Below are 5603 nucleotides of genomic sequence, written 5' to 3'. Positions count from 1 at the left end.
ATTTTACTACTCTGATGTGCAAAAGGGGACCTTCTTTAATTTGTATTTATAAACTAACAATGATGTTGGTTGTCTTCTCACATGTAGAGGGACCCTCTCACAGAACTGTTGGATAATATTTGTTGGCAAGTTTTCTACTGGGCTGTCTTTGACTTGTGGGAGTTCTTAATATACTTTGCATGCTAATGTTTTGTCAGTTAGATACATTACAATAGCTTTTTGCATCTGTGTCACATCTTTTATTTTTATTTAATACATTCTTTGTCACACATTAATTTAAAAATTTATATGTAGTCAAATTGATCAACAGTTTTGTGATTGGTATCTTTTATGTCTTAACAAATCTCTTCCTACTCTAGGTCCAAAAGATATTTTCTTTTAAAACTTGAAAATAGAACCCATTACTATGATGAATTTAAAATATACTCAAGATTGAGAAAAACAAAGTTTAAAGCATTCCCTTCGTTTTAACAATCAATTTCATACCACTTTTGCATTAACTGTTTTTTCCTTGTATCTCTGAGACTTTTCTGGACCATTAGAAAAAAAAAACCCTCAGATTTTATATCATCAACACAATATTTGTGTGCTGTTTTATGTCATCTTGACACAAGCTATAGTCAACTGAGAAGAGGGAGCTCAACCGAAAACAAACAAACAAACAAAAAAAAAAAAACAACTCCATAAGATTGGGATTCAGGCAAGCCTGTAGAGAATTTTCTTAGTTACTGATTGATGTGGAAGGGCCTAGCCCACTGTGGTTCTAGGTTTATAAGAAAGCAGACTGAGCAATCCATAAAGGGCAAGCCAGTAGGCACTCCTCCATGGCCTATGCATCATTGTATTTTCTGGAATCTCTATCTCCAAATATCTAGGACATGTCCGATTTCTTTATGAATTAAAATATTTCAAGGCTATGAGTAACATGATTTATTTTTTAAAAGATATCAACTCTTATACTTTTTGTCACTATTAAGAAGAGTGATTTAATTTCCCAAATGTGCATTATGTTGAACCCTATAACTACAGTGCTTTGGATGCTAGTTACAAAGATCACTTTACTTGAGGAGTTTGGGAAGAACCTAGAGCTGAGAGCGGGGAATGGAGTGGAAAGACAGGAAGGGAAAGAAAGAGAAAAAAAATAAGAGATATAGAGAGACAGAGAGATAAAGAGAAATAAAACAATGGGGAGAGGGCAAAAAAGTGTGAGAGAGAATGAAGTGTCTAAAATTTTTCTTGCTTATTGTTGCTTTTATTGTATATAAAGTTGTTGATACTTACATTAACTTTCTGTTTCTATGTTCAGTGTATCTATAAAGCAGGAATTTAAATATTTATTTGTAAATTACCTTGCATTATCTGTGCAGATAAATACTTTAACGGTAAATAATGACTCTTTTTAAACTATCTTATTTTGTCTCATTGTACTGGGTAGGACTTTCAGAACAAGTTCAATAGGAGTTATGGTGATAGGCTTCTTTATTTGTCTCTAAACTTTAAAAAGCTGTTTCTAATGGTTCACTACTTGTAATATGTGTTATAGGTTTTGAGTGGAGGGATATTTGAGAGGTTAAATTAATTAATTTTGAAATACTTCATTTTTTTTCATTATGAACACACAGTACTTTGTAAACTACTTTTCTCCCTATCTATTTAGCTACTGTGTAGCTTAAAATGTATACTAATAGGCTAAATATAGACTAAATAATTTTCTCTTTTGTGATTATCTCATAAGTTGCCATTTTTCTTTTTTTCCTGTTTTTTGTTTGTTTGTTTGTTTTGTTTTGTTTGTTTGTTTTTTGAGACAGGGTTTCTCTGTGTAGCCTTGGCTATTCTGGACTTGCTTTGTACACAATGGAGCTTGTGGACCATGCCTCCAGGGCAATTGGCATGGGACTAGTGAGATGGAGCATGTTCAAACCTTGGAAATCTCAAATTTGAGATTTAAAACCTCATCTTGAGAATGGAAGGTATAGGGCAAAGCTCTCTCCTTGTTTCCATGCCTGCCTCAGGAGCAAATGACACAAGTCCAAGGTAGGTTTTCTGTGGTCAGCCACTTGAGCTTGTCACTTTTTATTTTCTCTCATGCAAATAGAGCATTCCCAGCATCCTAAGTCTCAGCCAATGAGTCAGATTCATACTCAAAGCCCCTCCCCACTGCCCAGGATTTATAAATTCCTGTTTCACATGAAATAAAATGACAAGCACCATCTACTTCACCGAAGGGCTTCTGAGACTGGCTGTTTATTCTGAGCTGTCGCACTAGGGAGGGAAGGTCTTCCTTTCTCTCCAAAAATTTCATCGCTAGATCCCCAGGTTCAACTGCTGGCTAGGCAGTCACTGCAGAGCCCCCCACCCCCATCACAGCTAGAATTTGCCTGGCTGCTGTGAACTGCTGTTCATCCTTAGTCCTTCTCAGTGCCAATCTGTGGGAGCGAGCTGCTGGCTGTTTCTGTTGCCTCCTGACTTGGTCTCAGGGCTTTCAGCTCCCACTGCTACCTGGTGTAGTGCCCACAGCCCAACTAAAAGAGCAGCAACACTGATTGTGGAGAAAATCTCTTCTTTTCCATACCCCCGGCTGGACCCGAAATCTTGTGACACGGACTTCGTTCTGCACTCACTCTGGACTGCACGCTTCATCCTTTTTGATCCTTGGACCTTCTGGCAGAGAAGCACACACTTCCAGCTCAGTGTCCTGGTGGCATCAACAGCCTTTCCAGAAGATGTGGAACCACGGTAGACCAAGCTAGCCTCAAACTTACAACAATCTGCCTGTCTCTGACTCCCTGAGTGCTGGGATTAAAGGCGTGCACCACCATTCCTGGCTGTGCCAATTTTTCACATTTGCATATGAATACATATTTCATTCTGATTCTCTGCCCTTCATACTCCACTGCCTCCTCCCTTATTTTCTTGCCTCATTTCTTGCTGTACCCTTTATCCCGTATCCCCTCCTTTATTTTGTTCTATTGCCTTTCCCACTCCTCTACATGAAGCCTCTTTATTTATTTATTTATTTTCTGGTTTCATTGTCCCCTTTCTTGAGTCCAGGCATTTAACTATATTCACTTCACCTGTGAGAGAGACGTACTGTATGTGTTGTGTAATCCTGGGATATATTGTTTAGTAATGTTCTCTACATCCATCAGTTTCCCTGGAAATTTCATTATTCATTTTTTTTCTTTTATCCCAATTCCCATTTATTTTTTGGCTCTTGAGGCAATGTCATCTTTTCAAACAAAACAAAACAACAACAAAAACCAAAACCAACAAAACAAAAAAACAGTTCAACACAAAACAGAAAGGTAGGGTCATAACCAAACCAAGGGCAGGTGGAAATGGCCGAAGCAAAGATGGCACCTCCCCCCTGGGGGGGGCCCCAAACACCCACATGGCAGCCCACCTTTCCCAGGTTGGAGGTAAGTGGGCAATTTCTGGACATTCAGGGACCAAGGCTCTGCCTACCAGCTTTGCTACATCTTTTGGAGAAAGGAGGAACAGTGAGGGGAAGACACCCCCCAATGGCAGCTTTGGTTCAGGACAGCTGGGAGGCTATAAATGGAGATAATACTGTTAATACCTCTGGGGCAGAGAGATGAAGCGGGGGGAAAAAAACCAACAAAAAACCTGTTGATTGAAAACATCAGTGGATTTCCTTGTTTAAATGGCCTCGACTGGAAAACCCTACCTCTCTCTTCCTAGTAACGTCTACCTATGCTTTTATCCTCCATTCCCCCACCCACTACTTAGCTTTCTATGGCAGTGGCCACTATCTGGGTTCTCAGTACTGGGCTGGTTCTATATACAATCTGGAAAAGAACTCAGGTTCTTAGAGAATATGCTGGAAGAATATTAACTGGACAGTTATGAAAAACAGAAGGAAATATGGGACAACACTCAAAAGGACAGATACCTAGGTTTGTCACAGTGGAAAGAGAAAGGAGCCATTCCACAAAGAAATATTTATTGAGTGCCTACTATGTGCCAGGTACTGTTAACCCCCCAATAAAAAAAAAACAAAACAAAACAATAGAACAGAGTCAGCAGAACAAAACTCTGAATGAGGAAAATGGATAGGTAGAGAAAGCTGAGGTAACTAAGCAGCCTGAGGTGATGCAGGGCTTTCTGCCTTAGGGCTCTTCTGCTTCCATGCCAAAATCTTCTTCCTCTACTGCAGTGGCATCCTGGTACTGCTGCTACTTGGAGACAAGGTAATTCATATTGTTCTCAGCTTCAGTGAGCGCTACCTCGTCCATGCCCCCACCTATGTACCCATGGAGGAAGCTGGCAGAACTTTGCCGTGAACTGCTCTGAGATGTGCTTGAAGAGCTCCTAGATGGCTGGGCTATTTCCAGTGAAGGTGGCTGCCATCTTGAGGCCACATGGTGGGATGTCACAGACAACCATCTTGATATTGTTGTATATCCATTTCCATGAAGTCCCTGTTATTCTTATTCTGCACATTGAGCACCTGCTCCTCTACCTCCTTCATGGACATTCATCCGCAGAAGGCAGCTGTAACAGTGAGATATTGACCGTGGCATAGGTCACAGGCAACCATAATGTTCTTGGCATTGAAGATCTGCTGAGTTACTTCAGGCACAGTAGGGCTTGATACTGCTGGCTTCCACAGGTGGTGAGAGGGGCAAAGCCAGGCATAAAGAAGTAGAGACATAGGAAGGGCACCATGGTGACAGCCAGCTTTTGAAGGTCAGCATTAAGCTGGCCTAGGAGCAGAGGCAGGTAGTGACACAACTCATGGTGGCTGAGACTAGGTGATTCGGGTCTCCGTAGGTTGGTGTGATGAGCTTGAGGGTATGGAAGTAGATATCATAGAGAGTCTCATTGCCAATGCAGTAGGTCTCATTAGTGTTCTCGACCAAATGATGGACAGACAAGGTTGCATTGTAGGGCTCAACCAGTATCATACACTTGGGGTGAGGGTACTACATTGAAGGTATTCATGATGCGGTCAGGAATTCTTGGATCTTGCTGCTGAGCAACATGCCCATTCCTACACCCAGTGAGTGGGTCAGCTGAAAGTCTTCTAGGCAGTCACAGCTCTGACTCATTTGGCACCACATCAAAGACAGAATCAACCAGCTCAGCATTGTTGGTGTAATGCCCTTAGTCCAGTTGTTGCCTGCCTGAGACTGACCAAAAATGAAGTTGTCCAGTCTGAAGATCTGGCCAAAAGGACCTGACTGAATGGAGTCCATTGTCCTGGGTTCTAGATCCACCAAGATAGCTCAAGGGAATACTTGCCACCTGTGGCTTCATTGTAGTACACAGAGATTTGGTCCACTGCAGGTCACTGTCCCCATGGTAGGCACCAGTGGGGTCGATTCTGAACTCATTGCTTATCACCTCCCAGATCTTAGCACCAATCTGGTTGCCATACTGTGCACAATTTCCCTCATGGCTAAGGTTTACTGTAATAAACTTTTGCTGGTTTCAATGCAGACACTGAGCAAGAAAAGATAATTTATGTGTCCCTCCCCCCCACCTTCTGGGCTGATCTCAGAGTGAAAGGATGGAATGCAGCCCTGGAGGCTGCAGCAGGAAGATGCAAGCACAGCCTCAGGAAGGTTCTAAGAGCTATT

General features: G+C 41.7%; 1 pseudogene; it reads right to left on the bottom strand.

The window, feature by feature from the left end:
• Positions 1-4130: 4130 nt before the first annotated feature.
• Positions 4131-5391, bottom strand: LOC110542404 (tubulin beta chain-like; annotated as a pseudogene).
• Between the last annotated feature and the right edge of the window lie 212 nt (positions 5392-5603).

This window comes from Meriones unguiculatus, chromosome 3 (genome assembly GCF_030254825.1).
Source record: "Meriones unguiculatus strain TT.TT164.6M chromosome 3, Bangor_MerUng_6.1, whole genome shotgun sequence".
Lineage (NCBI taxonomy): Eukaryota > Metazoa > Chordata > Mammalia > Rodentia > Muridae > Meriones > Meriones unguiculatus.
The sequence above is the reverse complement of the archived record's forward strand: the minus strand, read 5'-3'. Positions and strand labels throughout refer to the sequence as shown.